This window comes from Delphinus delphis, chromosome 13 (genome assembly GCF_949987515.2).
Source record: "Delphinus delphis chromosome 13, mDelDel1.2, whole genome shotgun sequence".
In the NCBI taxonomy this organism is placed as follows: domain Eukaryota; kingdom Metazoa; phylum Chordata; class Mammalia; order Artiodactyla; family Delphinidae; genus Delphinus; species Delphinus delphis.
Window position 1 is genome coordinate 45530852 of NC_082695.1, and position 16030 is coordinate 45546881.

Below are 16030 nucleotides of genomic sequence, written 5' to 3' on the forward strand. Positions count from 1 at the left end.
ATTCTATAATGCAAGATTATATTGTAGGTTTTGTGGGATCTTTTTGCAAATTTTTGAAAGAATACAAAGATTTGACTTGAAAAGTACATCTTCAGTTGCAAATATTGGCCATGAGACTTACTCAAGTCTCCTTGATTATGTGACAGATATACAAAATTTTATCAACATAAATTCTTATGACTAAACATTCTGTAATTTTTATACGTCATTTTATTTTAGTAAATTATAATGCTGTAAATCCGATCATTTATATTTTAAACAGTGTTAAATATAAAGACTAAGTACATAAATTAAGTGATATTATAGCTTAATGTTTTCATGTAGTGGTTTCCTGATAACAAAAATCAGTAATAAGGTAAATATAAGGCTTAATTACAGAAGAAATTTCAATGAACTAATACTATATCAACTTCAGTGAAAGCACTTGACTAATGTGACTCTGGAAAATGTTAATAGGAATAATCAAATGCTGGGTTTAATACAGTGTTTTTTACCTTTTGGCTAGTGTGAATAATGCTTCAGTGAACATTGACATAGAAGTATCTATTTGTTCCCTGTTTTCAATTCTTCTGGATATATACCTAGGCGTGAAATTGCTGGGCCATATGGTAATTCTATGTTTAATTCTTTGAGGAAACACCATACTGTTTTCCACAGTGCCTACACCATTTTCCCTTTCCACCAGCAATACCTAGGGTTCCAATTTCCCCATATCCTTGACAATGCTTCTATTTTTTGTGATGATGATGATGCTTACTTATAGCTATCCTAGTGGCCGTGAAGTGATACCTCATTATAGTTTTGATTTGCATTTCTCTTATGGCTAATGATGTTGACCATCTTTTTATATGTTTACTGGCCATTCATATATCTCTTTAGAGAAAAGTCCATTCAAGTCCTTTGCCCATTAAAACATTTTTTGTTTGTTTTATTGTCATTGAGTTGCAAGAGTTCTTTATATATTCTGGATGCCAGATTCTTAGCAGATATGTGATTTTCCTATATTTTTTTCCAGTTCTCTAATTTGCCTTTTTACTTTCTTAATGTCCCTTAATGCCTCAAACTTTTTAATTTTAATGAAGTCTACTTATTTATTTTTTTCTTTAGTTGCTCATGCTTTTGATGTCCTACCTAAAAACTCACTGCCAAATCCAAAGTCATGAAGATTTATCCTATTTTTGTTTTTGCTGGGAGTTTTATGGTTTAGTTCTGATATTTAGATTGTACCAGGTTATTATTTTTTATTGTGTAATGGACACTGTATTTGAAAAGTTGTTTGTATGAATAATTTAAATCTTAAAATGATATAATTTTGCTTTTGCCAGGTATCCATTTCTCTTAGCTTTCTGAGATTACCTTATTCCAATTTCAGTAATTGAAATGATTTAATTTGCATTTCATTTGTATTCCTAAACCTTCCACACTTGAGTGTACCAATCTTAAGCACAGTGATTTACCAGGGAACCTCCTTATGATCCCTAGACTCCACATTTTGTCCCCCTGATTACTGAAGTTTCAAACTATTGATTCAGCCTCTCAGTGTCTTAGTTGATTCTTCCAGAACTCGCAAAAGTCCATGGGGGAGATACATCTCAAAGGTAGGGCTCATTTATTTGGATTTCTTTCTTCTTCAGGATCTTGAACTTGCAATTCTTCATTATCTTTTAGCTCCTTTGTTCTTTCGAACAGATTTTTTTTCCTTAATATATTGTTCAGATGTTCTGTGTGATCTCAGGAGGAGGGTTGGTCTATATATCTTTTTCTTCATTACCAGAAGCAGAAGCCAATATAATGTTTGCTAAAAGTTTATTTTCTTACACTATATGTTTAATCAAAAACTAAGATAAGCTTCCTCTTTGAAAAATGGGTGATGCTCAAAGGAACTAACATTTCAGAATTCATAACTCCCTAACACCTACTTTTCTTTAAGGGTCAGCCTGTGTGCCCAGCAGTGCCTGCTGAAGTAGTTTGTTTCCTCAAGCTGTAGCATAGCTTCTGTAGTACTGAAAACAGCGAACACACAGTTTCTTTGCTAATAGGAACTCTGTCTAGTCACAGCCAGATTTTAGAGACTGATCCTTTATTTTACTCTCAGATCATTAAAGGAAGTTCACTGGTGGTGTCTTCCAACATACAATGATTAAAAACTGACTCTATTCTTAAAGAATCCATTTTCTTTACCCAAACAATTTTTAGACATAGAATACCTTTCTGTGTCCTAATTATTAAGTCAAATCTCTACTGGAACTGATTGGGTCATCAGGTGAAACAAATTTTTTTAAAGAACAATTTCGCAGTTAATACCAACCAATTTTTTGTTATGTGTTTTATACTTAAAAATCAAATTATCAGCATCATTCTTACACTAAACTCTTTCATATATGAACAAGTTATAAACAAATTTAATTCTGGTTTTATTAAATAGTAAACTTAGCTCAACAGATAAAGAAATTTGCTAGAAGAAATGAACAACTGGTTGAAGAGCACTGTCTTACATGTTCACCCTAATTAATGTATTAAAAGAAAAACAATCTCCTATTTCCTGACTGTGACTTTTTCACATTTATTAAATTATACCATCTGTTACTTGACTTGAAGCTATAGTGTATTATATATTAGAGTCTCTATCTATGTCCAGGTGAATGATACCAGCTAGGAAGCTGACAGCAATGAGAAAAGTAGTTCAAACATGCCGCACTTCCCCTTTAGATGTCTATTTCTATTTAATATTCTCAGAAGAGCATGTGAATGTGCAATATGATTGTATGTGTTTGATAGAGAAGGTTCTATGGGAGGATGAGGGAGGTACTTCTAAATCCAGAAAGCTTGGTCTAATAGAATAATGCTGAGATGATGGGGCTGAGTCATCTTTGCTGCATTTTTGTAAATTTCACAAATATTTTCTTGGATCATCAGACCAGGGACTGTATATTTCTCTTCACTCTTGTCCTGCTACCTAGTTTCCTGAAAACTGCACAGCATGGCCAATCATTGCTCTTGACTAGCCCTCAGGACATAACTCCTTATGATACAGAATCGGAATTGTTAATCCTCCAGCCAGTTCCAATATACATTGCTCCAGCAAATACCCGAATAAATTAAAAGAAAGAATTAAGAGGAATAATGGAATAGCACAGCTTTACCATAAAATAGAGTTTACCTTTGCACTGAATGGCTATCAATATCAAGAGGCACAAACTAATGGACAAGTGAGATGAGATACACAAGAAGATAAGGCCAAGAAGAATCTGCATCCTTTCATGGAAGGCACAATCCACAGGTGAGGTGGAAAAATCATTCAGTTAATTTGTTAAGCATCTGCGAAAACATACCCCCAAACCTAATTTGAATGCTAAAACAACCCGTTCCCAATCACATGCTTCACTCCATGTTTGGCTCTGCTGTTAGAGCCATAGCAACAAGAAAATGGAAAAAAAATCTAACTTTTCCTTTCCCACACTGTTGAATTGTATCAGTTTTGTTGAACATTTGGGACTATGTACCTTTTGCAATGACAGATTGGCAAATCTGTATTGCTACAGCTAACATAAATGTTTAATTTAAAATTATGTGTTGAACAAAGAAATATTTCTATGACATTCCAATAAGTAGGTTATAAATCTGATTACCATGATATTTTTGTGACACTTTCCTAGGTATGGTACCAAGTTGATTGTCATAACTCGAATTGATTTAGAATTTAGTTGATTTCACTTAATGGATTACTTTAATTAAAAGAAAAAGCTCAGAGTCAAATCAAATACCATAAATTTTCAGGATTTTTAAATAATCTGACAGCTCATGTTGTGTTATTAAATTTGAATGATTTTCACAAGAAGTTAACCCTCCCTCCTCCATCCATCCAAATCAATGGCCCTGATAAAAGAAAACGGTCCCAGAAATATACCTGATCTATGGGTACACTATGATGAATCACTGCCATACTTTTTTTTTTTTTTTTTTGCCGTACGCGGGCCTCTCACTGCTGTGGCCTCTCCCGTTGCGGAGTACAGGCTCCGGACGCACAGGCTCAGCGGCCATGGCTCACGGGCTCTGCCACTCCAGACCGGGGCACGAACCCATGTCCCCTGTATCGGCAGGAGAACTCTCAACCACTGCGCCACTAGGGAAGCCCCCGCCATACATTTTAAAAGAAGTTTTAAAGCAAAATCACTTAGTGAACACTTTACACTCTTTCCAATTATCTGTTTCATCTCAATTTCATCTCTTCTCATCGTCTTCCCTCATTTCCTCACCTATCCCTCTTGATTTAAAAGAAATGTTCATAGTTCTGTGGAAGGTTATTGTACTGTGCGCAGAAACACTTATGTAGTGGATTTGAACCAACATGTTGTACCACAGACTAATTAAAAACCTCCTAGGGTGGACACAGACATCAGTACATTTTTTTTTAATTAATTAATTTATTTTTGGCTGTGTTGGGTCTTTGTTGCTGCCTGTGGGCTTTCTCTAGTTGCGGCGAGCTGGGGCTACTCTTTGTTACGGTTGCAGTGCACGGGCCTCTCATTGCGGTGGCTTCTCTTGCTGCGGAGCACGGGCTCTAGGCGCGCGGGCTTCAGTAGTTGTGGCTCGCGGGCTCTAGAGTGCAGGCTTAGTAGTTGTGGTGCACGGGATTAGTTGCTCCACGGCATGTGGGATCCTCCTGGACCAGGGATCAAACCCGTGTCCCCTGCACTAGCAGGCAGATTCTTTTTTTTTTTTTCACACACACACACACACACACACACACACACACACACACACACACTGTATTTTATTTTTACAAGAGATAAATAAACTAATACCAAGCATTGTAAATGGATGACCACAACAAAAGCAGCAATGATTGCAATTACCAAACACGAAACACACTCATGACATCAGTACATTTTTAAAAGTGCTCCAGGTTATTCCAGTGTAAGGCCAAGGTGGAAATCTACTATCATCTGTCATGAATCATAGTTCATAAAAACAATGTGAGGAACTGGTTAAACTGCCTATTTTCAATCTTACCTTCATAGATTCTTTGTCTGAAGGGTAGGGTGAGGCATAGGAATCTGAATTTTTAAAAATAATCTACAAGTGTTTTCAGTACAGGTGGTACATGGTCCACATTTTGAGAAACACTGCCATATGGGGACGGTACTTACTCTGCATTTTACTTTATCAGTTACCCTTCTCTCACTTGTGATTTTAGACTCCCGTTTCACATTTTAGTGAAAATAAACTTGTTCATTTCTACCTAAACAAAGTGCCTTCCTCCATAGCCCTATCTCCTTTACATACTGCTCTCTCTCTTGCAAGAAAAAAAGTTTTAAAACACAAGTCTCAATCATGTATTTGTTCTTTCATACCCCATTCATTTTCCACCCTGGACCAGCTTCATAGACATGCAACCTATATAGGCAAAAATGGTCATGAGCTTGGTAGGGAGATAGGTAGTCTGAGACGTAAGAGAAAAAAGAAAGCAGAGTAAAGGTAGATACAAAAGCATTTCAAAGACAAAATGATCAATGGTATTAAATGCTACACAAGTCAAAAAAAAAAGAAATAAAAACTTTAAAATGCCCATCAAATTAAAATATCAAAGAGATTTTTACAATGGTGAGATAATGAAGAAAGCAGAACTGGCTACGTAATTTTCAGGACCCAGTGCAAAATAAAAATGCAAGGCCCCTTGTTTAGAAAGTACGAAGAATTTTCGGAGACCAGGGCACTAAGCCAAGGGCAAGACCTGGAAATGAAGGTTTAATGCTCAGCTATATCAATACCAGGAAACCCAAAGAAACCCCTGGGTTTAAACACTGGACAATCATGCTCATCTTCTTAAACACGTGGAATGTTTTCTATTTTCCTACAATATTTGGTTCAGCCACAATCTCTAGAAGTCTATAAATAGTTTATGTTATAGGAAACTAGTTTAAAGTTTACTCCAAGCTTAATTATTAGGAAATTCAAATGATATGAAAGTTGTAGTGTGTAAGCATCATAGTTAAAACTCTTCAGAGCAGGATATGAGAGGCTTAAATTAGAACAAAAGTGCATGTCTATTGCTGATTTTCATTCCTCAAATAAAGCTTTTTATCACTTAGATATTATTAGTCACTGCTAAATTAGAAATCCATGCATAAACCTGTAATAATCATTTCCATCAGGAAAGTTATTTAGATATTTTAGTGATGTATCTTTATGGTCATTTGGATCTGATAAGTTAGCGTTTCACAAAGGGAAGGCATGGAAAAAGAATCTTTTAAAAAAGAGGTTTTCAACCAAGATTTTTTCCCCACATGTATAAATATGAATGATGGAAACATTTATTGTATAGGGAAATTAAGAATAAAGTTTCCATAGTGATAAACTTAAGATCCGGATCGGTAGAAATGGCCGCAAACTCAAAGATGGGAAGACTGACAAGTCTAATAAACAATAGTAAAGTAACATCAAAAGAACATGAGCAGTAAGACCAGCACATATCCCCACAAGCTGGATTAGTCCTCTTCAGGATGATTGACATTTCCAGCAGCTCCATGCTACTCATTGTGCACCTAGCATGGAATGAGTAGAACCCCCAGAAAATGTAGTTATTCTCTCTTCTGATTTTGTCATGAGAATCCATATTCACTGTAGGAAAAATAAAACCAGATAATAAGAAAATATTAAAAGCCCCAAGTTCTACAATCTAAGATACATGCTGATGTAGGTCTATGTAAATATATATCACTTATATAATTGATGTTCTTTATAATATAGTCTATTGCACAGTTACTGTTTTCAGATGAGAATATATTGAATTTCCCGTATCAAAAAATATAGTCTATATTATCTTTACAAATATAGTAATATATAGCATTTATTATAGAGAAATCAAATACTTTTGACATTTATTTGATATCTTGCCATTTTAAACAATGTTGGAATAAATAGCTTTGTACATATATTTTTGGGTACATTTCTGATTTCTTTTCTTAGAATGAATTCCTAGAAGGTAAAACACTGTATCAATTTAAGGAAACGTTTAAATATGTTTCCCTAATGTACCATTTGGAGACACTAATGGGACTATGGATTTGACATAGAAAAATGTATATTTGCAAATAAACACAAATTTCTGTGAAGTTCAGAGAATGCTTGTCTCTCCAGAAAGCCCATGTATAGATATTTATCCAGGGAGTTATTTAGCCCATGTTAAGAACACTTATGCTATATTTTAATCCCATTATTATACAAATATATTTATACAAATATCAAGAAAGATCTATTATAAAGAGTTACTGATGATTTTGCTGGTGACGTGGTGATAGAGGGAAATGTAGTGTTCTATTGTTTTCTTTGAGCATCTTATAAAAAACATGCTCCACTTTTATAATCTGTAAAGAAAATAATATTTCTCAGTATTTTTATTGGACAAACAACAGACCTTCCCCTGTCCTTCAAATTTTACTCGATTTATAATCATGTCCCTACCCACTCACAGCCAAAATTCTTCACATATTATTTTTATACTAAGTGCATCTACTTAATTAAAGGCTGCTCAATATTCTTGTGTGTGTGTCTGTGTTTACATATTTATTTATTTTTAGCATCTTTGTTGGAGTATAATTGCTTTTCAATGGTGTGTTAATTTCTGCTTTCTAACAAAGTCAATCAGCTATACATATACATATATCCCCATATCACCTCCCTCTTGTGTCTCCCTCCCACCCTCCCTATCCCACCCCTCTAGGTAGACACAACGCACTGAGCTGATCTCCCTGTGCTATGTGGCTGCTTCCCACTAACTATCTATTTTACATTTGGTGGTGTATATATGTCCATGCCACTCTCTCACTTCATCCCAGCTTACACTTCCCACTCCCCGTGTCCTCAAGTCCATTCTCTACATCTGCGTTTTTATTCTGGTTCTGCCCCTAGGTTCTTCAGAACAATTTTTCTTTTTTTTTTTTTTTAGATTCCATATATATGTGTTTAGCAAACGGTATTTGTTTTCCTCTTTCTGACTTACTGCACTCTGTATGACAGACTCTAGGTGCATCCACCTCACTACAAATAACTCAATTTCGTTTCTTTTTATGGCGGAGTAATACCATTGTATATATGCGCCACATCTTCTTTATCCATTCATCTGTCGATGGACACTTAGGTTGCTTCAATGTCCTGGCTATTGTAAATAATGCTGCAATGAATATTGTGGTACATGACTCTTTTTGAATTATGGTTTTCTCAGGGTATATGCCCAGTAGTGGGATTGCTGGGTTATATGGTAGTTCTATTTTTAGTTTTTTAAGGAACCTCCATACTGTTCTCCATAGTAGTTGTGTCAATTTGCATTCCCACCAACAGTGCAAGAGTGTTCCCTTTTCTCCACACCCTCTCCAGCATTTATTGTTTGTAGATTTTTTGATGATGGCCATTCTGACTGGGGTGAGGTGATATACCGCGTTGCAGTTTTCATTTGCATTTCCCTAATGATTAGTGATGTTGAGCATTCTTTCATGTGTTTGTTGGCAATCTGTATATCTTCTCTGGATAAATGTCAATTTAGGTCTTCTGCCCATTTTTGGATTGGGTGGTTTGTTTTTTTGATATTGAGCTGCATGAGCTGCTTGTAAATTTGGAGATTAATCCTTTGTCAGTTGCTTCATTTGCAAATATTTTCACCCATTCTCAGGGTTGTCTTTTCGTCTTGTTTAAGTTTTCCTTTGTTGTGCAAAAGCTTTTAAGTTTCATTAGGTCCCATTTTTTTTTTTTTTTTTTTTGCGGTACGCGGGCCCCTCACCGCCGCGCCCTCTCCCGTTGCCGAGCACAGGCTCCGGACGCGCAGGCTCAGCAGCCATGGCTCACGGGCCCAGCCACTCCGCGGCATGCGGGATCTTCCCGCACAGGGTCACGAACCCGTGTCCTCTCCATCGGCAGGCGGACTCTCGACCACTGCGCCACCAGAGAAGCCCATTAGGTCCCATTTTTTATTTTTGTTTTTATTTCCATTTCTCTAGGAAGTGGGTCAAAAAGGTTCTTGCTGTGATTTATGTCATAGAGTGTTCTGCCTATGTTTTCCTCTAACAGTTTTATAGTGTCTGGCCTTACATTTAGGTCTTTAATCCATTTTGAGTTTATTTTTGTATATAGTGTTAGGGAGTGTTCTAATATCATTCTTTTACATGTAGCTGCCTAGTTTTCCCAGCACCACTTATTGAAGAGGCTGTCTTTTCTCATTGTATATTCTTGCCTCCTTTATCAAAGATAAGGTGACCATATGTGCACAGGTTTGTCTCTGGGCTTTCTATCCTGTTCCATTGATATATTTTTCTGTTTTTGTGCCAGTACCATACTGTCTTGATTACTGTAGCTTTGTAGTAGAGTCTGAAGTCAGGGATCCTGATTCCTCCAGTTCTGTTTTTCATTCTCAGGATTGCTTTGGCTATTCGGGGTCTTTTGTGTTTCCATACAAAATGTGAAATTTTTAGCTCTACTTCTGTGAAAAATGTCATTGGTAGTTTGATAGAGATTGCATTGAATCTGTAGATTGCTTTGGGTAGTATAGTCATTTTCACAATGTTGATTCTTCCAATCCAAGAACTTGGTATATATCTCCATCTGTTTGTACCATTTTTAATTACTTTCATCAGTTTTTTATAGTTTTCTGCATACAGATCTTTTGTCTCCTTAGGTAGGGTTATTCCTAGGTATTTTATTCTTTTTGTTGCAATGATAAACGGGAGTGTGTCCTAATTTCTCTTTCAGATATTTCATAATTAGTGTATAGGAATGCAAGAGATTTCTGTGAATTAATTTTGTATCCTGCTTCTTTACCATATTCATTGATTAGATCTAGTAGTTTTCTGGTAGCATCTGTAGGATTCTCTAGGTAGAGTATCATGTCATCTGCAAACAGTGACAGCTTTACTTCTTCCTTTCCAATTTGGATTCCTTTTATTTCTTTTCCATCTCTGATTGCTGTGGCTAAAACTTCCAAAACTACGTTGAATAATAGTGGTGAGAGTGGACAACCTTCTCTTGTTCCTGATGATAGAGGAAATGCTTTCAGTTTTTCACCATTGAGAATGAGGTTGGCTGTGGGTTTGTCATATATGGCCTTTACTATGTTGAGGTAATTCCCTCTATGCCTACTTTCTGCAGGGTTTTTATCATAAATGGGTGTTGAATTTTCTCAAAAGCTTTTTGTGCATCTATTGAGTTGACCATATGGTTTTTCTCCTTCAGTATGTTAATATGATGTATCACATTGATTGATTTCCATATATTGCAGAATCCTTGCATTCCTGGGATAAACCCCACTTGATCTTTGTATATAATCCTTTTAATGTGCTGTTGGATTCTATTTGCTAATATTTTGAAGAGGAATTTTGCATCTCTGTTCATCAGTGATATTGGCCTGTAGTTTTCTTTTATGTGACATGTTTGTCTGGTTTTGGTATCAGGGTGATAGTGCCCTCGTATAATGAGTTTGGGAGTGTTCCTCCCTTTGTTATATTTTGGAAGAGTTTGAAAAGGATACATGTTAGCTCTTCTCTAAATGTTTGATATCATTTGCCTGTGAAGCCATCTGGTCCTGGGCTTTTGTTTGTCGGAAGATTTTTAATCACAGTTTGAACTTCAGTGCTTGTGATTCGTCTGTTTATATTTTCTATTTCTACCTGATTTAGTCTCGGAAGGTTCTGCATTTCTAAGAACTTGTCCATTTCTTCTAGCTTGTCCATTTTATTGGCATAGAGTTGCTTGTTGTAATCTCTCATGATTGTTTGCATTTCTGCAGTGTCAGTTGTTACCTCTCCTTTTTCATTTCTAATTCTATTGATTTGAGTGTTTTCCCTTTTTTTCTTGATGAGTCTGGCCAATGGTTTATCAATTTTATTTATCTTCTCAACAAACCAGCTTTTAGTTTTATTGGTCCTTGCTATTTTTTCCTTAATTTCTGTTTCATTTATTTCTGATCTGATATTTATGATTGCTTTCCTTTGCTAACTTTGGGGGTTGTTTTTTCTTCTTTCTCTAACTGCTTTAGGTGTAAGGTTAGGTTGTTTATTTGAGAAGTTTCTTGTTTCTTACGGTAGGATTGTATTGCTATAAACTTCCCTCTTAGAACTGCTTTTGCTGCATCCCATAGGTTTTGGGTCATCGTGTTTTCATTGTCATTTGTATCTAGGTCTTTCTTGATTTCCTCTTTGATTTCTTTAGTGTTCTCTTGGTGATTTAGTAGTTTATTGTTTAGCCTCCATGTGTTTGTATTTTTTACCAATTTTTTCCTGTAATTGATATCTAGTCTCATACCGTTGTGGTCAGAAAAGATACTTGATATGATTTCAATTTACTTAAATTTACCAAGGCTTGATTTGTAACCCAAGATATGATCTATCCTGGAGAATGTTCCATGAGCACTTGAGAAGAAAGTGTATTCTGTTGTTTTGGGTGGAATGTCCTGTAAATATCAATTAAGTCCATCTTGTTTAATGTATCATTTAAGGCTTGTGTTTCCTTATTTATTTTCATTTTGAATGATCTGTCCATTGGTGAAAGTGGGGTGTTAAAGTCCCCTACTATGATTGTGTTACTGTTGATTTCCCCGTTTATGGCTGCTAGCATTTGCCTTATGTATTGAGGTGCTCCTATGTTGGGTGCATAAATATTTACTGTTGTTATATCTTCCTCTTGGATTGATTCCTTGATCATTATGTACTGTCCTTCCTTGTCTTTTGTGATAGTCTTTATTTAAAAGTGTATTTTGTCTGATATGAGAATTGCTACTCCAGCTTTCTTTTGATTTCCATTTGCATGGAATATCTTTTTCCATCCCCTTACTTTCAGTCTGGAAATGATAAATGTAAATAATTACAAAATATTTATTTATTTCTTAAATGCTTTGAAATCAATTGACTCCTTAAAACAAAAAATAGTAACAATGCATCATGGAGTTAATATCATAAATAAAAATAAAATATGGCAACAAAAGGATAGAAATGATGTAAATGGAATCAACTTGATGTAAGGCTTGTTTTAAAGGGATATATTGTTAATTTAAGGTGGATTTTAATAAATTAAAGATGAATATGGCAATCGTTAGAACACTGAATAAAATTAAAAAATTATAAGTAAAGTGCCAATAGAGATGATAGAATGAAATATTTTAAATATTCAATTAGCCCAAATAAAAGCACAGAAGGAAAAACAGAATAGTGGGGCCAGCCACTACTGGCATAGCAAGATGCTTATCTTAAACGCAAGCATATCAATACTTACAGTAAATATAAATAATTTAAAGTTTTAATAAAAAACCAGAGATTGTGAGACTGGAGAAAATTAAGCAAATTCCAACAATATGTTGTTTATAAAGAGATATACTTTAAATAAAAATCCAATTTTGTAAATTAGATTTTAAAAATTTTTTACAAGCCAATTCACATCATGACTGAAATATATTTTTAACTATAACTAACTATAAATTAATTATCTTAGTTTTTTCATATAAAACACTTCTAGCCACCTAAATAATTTTTAAAAGAGCTATTCGGTAGTTAGTAGTCATAATAGCAAAGGCTAAAATTTATGGAATGCTTACTGTGTATTCCTGGCATTAAGAGTGGTTTATAAGCATGATCTCATTTAATAATTACACCAAATTACTATGTAGTAGATATTATATCATCCTCATTTCAGAGCTGATGTAACATATACAGAGGAGAGAAGTGACTTCTGTAAGGTCACACATCTAGTAACCGAGGTCAAATGATGTAACTCCAAAGCTCTCCAATTTTGTAAGTTCTATCCACCTTTCCATGAATCTTTCTGAACTCAAATTTGATCACATCACTTGCTGCTGAAACCCTTTTAGTGGCTTCCTATTGCTCTTGGTATAATGACAAAACTATGAGATACAGCTTTCCTTCCTTCTACCTGTTCTCTAGTCTTTCAATCATTATCCAATTCCTAAACCTGCCTTGCTATACTTCAACTATGATCTTTATCACCTGTTCTTCCTACCAGCTGAAACCATCTTATCTTTGGGTACTTACCATGTATTTATCCCTTAAGCCTCCATACAGTAAAATTTTCTTATGAAAAACCTCTCATACACCCAATCTTCAGTTTTCAATTTAACCCAAGACTTCAGTCTGGGTTAGAATCCATTCTATGTTCTATGTCTTGCTGGCTTCCTCTTCTCATAGTGCTCATGACTCACTAGGTCATTCTGTGCAATTATGCAAAAAAAATCTTACAAGAATTTGGTTGATATTGAGGGCAAGGCTAATATTCAAAATTTGCCTTTCTTATTGATATTTTTTCTAGCATAGCCCTTGAACAGAAGCTACTTTATATTGTGTTCTCTTTAAAAAGTGCTATAGTATTTAAAAACTGAAGGAAAAAGAAAACAACTAGCTCTGTTACTCAGAACCATCAAGAGTATGTGGGGCCTCAGTTAAAACATACACACACACACACACACACACACACACACGCAAACAAAACCACTTCTATGGTTGTCCGGATAAAAAATCTTTATGAAGATTAGTATTGACTTTTAGCATTGTTGACACTAGATAACCTTCTGTAGCCTCTCACCTCCTCACTCATCATGTCTATACTTCCCCCACCTCTCCTCCTTTCTTCTGTGGTCCTGGTTTGCTTGCTGAGCAATGATACATTTGTATAACTTATGTTACGGGCTAGTTAAGTTCTTTTCTTTTTTTCTTTTTTTGTAAAGTTTACGTTATGTGCTTATCCTAAGTGATAGTCTCCAAATATAAGGTTGCCATATAATTTGCGGTTGCCTTTTCCATGTTTTCCATTAGACAGTAAACCACAGGAAGGTGTGCATATTAATATTTGTATCATCACAGCTTTTCTCATTACTCTACTCCCTGGCCAATATCACCAACAAAAACAAAAGTTTTTATATTCTTGTTTGGAATCCTGTGATTTCTTAATAGAAAATTAGGGCAAGGGATAGGAGGAAGCACACGTGATGGAAGCTCAGGTAGTGATTTACAGTGCAAAATGATAAGTTTGAATTTAGTGAGAGAACTAAGAACGGTGCTTTAAGGAAAAGTTAAGGGGAGAGAAAACGCATCTATAACTTGTGACAGAAGTTTTGTTCGGGAGTAGAGAGATTTGGAGGAAGAAGATGCCATTTATATAGGGGATAAGTGAGCAGGCAGGGATAAAGACAGAATATAAGCTATCCTGAAGTGCATTTTAATGTATCTCCCATCCTTGCACTGATATAGTTGAAAGACCACTGTAGGTATGCTGTTTGTTTGAATCAGCATTGGTTGCCATTGGATCAAATAGATTCTAATTTTAAGTTCCACCATGCTTGGAAAAAAAAAATTTTCATAGAATTTTTTCAAAGAAACCAATAACTTGGTTACCGCTAACATCTTTAACTTTGGTTGGGACCTCTTTTGAAATGAATATATATACTTTGGATAAAAACTGAGAAATATCCATTCAACATAAAACTGTTCACAAATTGTAGAAATTCTGTGTTGTGTAACCAACTCTCCTCTCTCAAGGAGTTCTCAGTACTTGGGTCTGTATCCTGTGGGTATCTAAACTTTAATTGATTATATGCATTTCACTTGCATTTTCACATTCTTGCCCCAACTCACACTAAAAGACATTAAATGTAATCATTGCAAAAGTCCCTGGTCTCAACTGTTTTATCATACCTTTTAAGTTTTAGAAGATTAAAATAACAAAAGCCTCTTTGAGATTTCTGTATCTAGTTTGGCAGGTGGGTAAATGGTTCTCTGGAGTAAAGTTCTTTCTTATTGATGAAATAGCTTCTATAATGTAAGCACCTGTTAGATATCTGGCAGTATGGATTCAGATGACGGTTTCTGTGATACCTATAGAAAGTTCAGAAGATATCCCCTGGTGCTTTCCCCACCCTATGGAAAAGAAAACAGTGAGTGGAGAACCATAAAGTTATTTCTCTTTTAAATTGTCATTTACTTCTCAGATAATCATATGTAGTGATCTTAATAGGTGCAGGTTACCTTGGATGATGTGTTTTACCTGGTTTCCCTCCAGACCAGAAAGGTAATCTTAAATTGACTCAAGATAAAATTGTATCCAGATAAAAACAATCTCATTACACATTTCCTATTTATATTTTTTATAATTTCTTTTTAGTTACAATTGGTGCTATTTTTTAAGTAAACAAATATGCCACAACAATAATATTGTGTTGCAACCAAAGCAACAACTTTCAAATTTGTTAGTATAAAGAACTGTTACTTACACTCCAAATTTTATATCCTCATATTTTACAAATGTAAGTAAGTAAACCACACTTCTTGAATCAATCAATTAGTATATAGTAAAATACTTAGCACTTTAACTTTTAGGCAAATGGTCTAATAACAAAAATTGGTTAATTTCTTTTCTTTTTCCCTCCAGTGTTAACCTTCAGTGGGGGCTTTGCATGCATTTTAATTTGTATTAAATTTATGCAAAAATAGGTTAGCATTTCCTAGCAATCATTTGTTTTGCATATTTGGCGTTCAACCACCTGCTGTATTTGCCTTATGCTCAAAGTATGCTGTTGACAGTTATTAATAATGCAGATTAAATTTGCTTATGATGACAGGCCCTACACTAAGTAAAAACAAAACAATATAATCCTGCTTTTGTTTTCTCTGTTTAAGTGGTGGTTTAAACACATTTGATTTGCAAGAGCACTAATTTATTACCATTTGGAAAGTCTTATTGAACTGATAAATAGACAGTATGTGAAAGTGAATATAATTACACAATTTTTCAAGTATTGGTCTGTTTTATAAAGTTAAAAAGTATGTATGTGGTCTAAAACAAATATCTTTAGGTCCTTTTTATATTTTCAGAAGTCATTAGTATTTGCCACTAAGATATATTACCATTAGTGGATGAAAACATCTAAGCTGAAGAGAGAAATCTTTTCTGAAGGTAAAAATTATCACGGCAACCATGGATTTTCCATTTTGCATGTATTTCTGCTTTATTCTTCTTGGTATACATCTAAAAACAGCAGCGC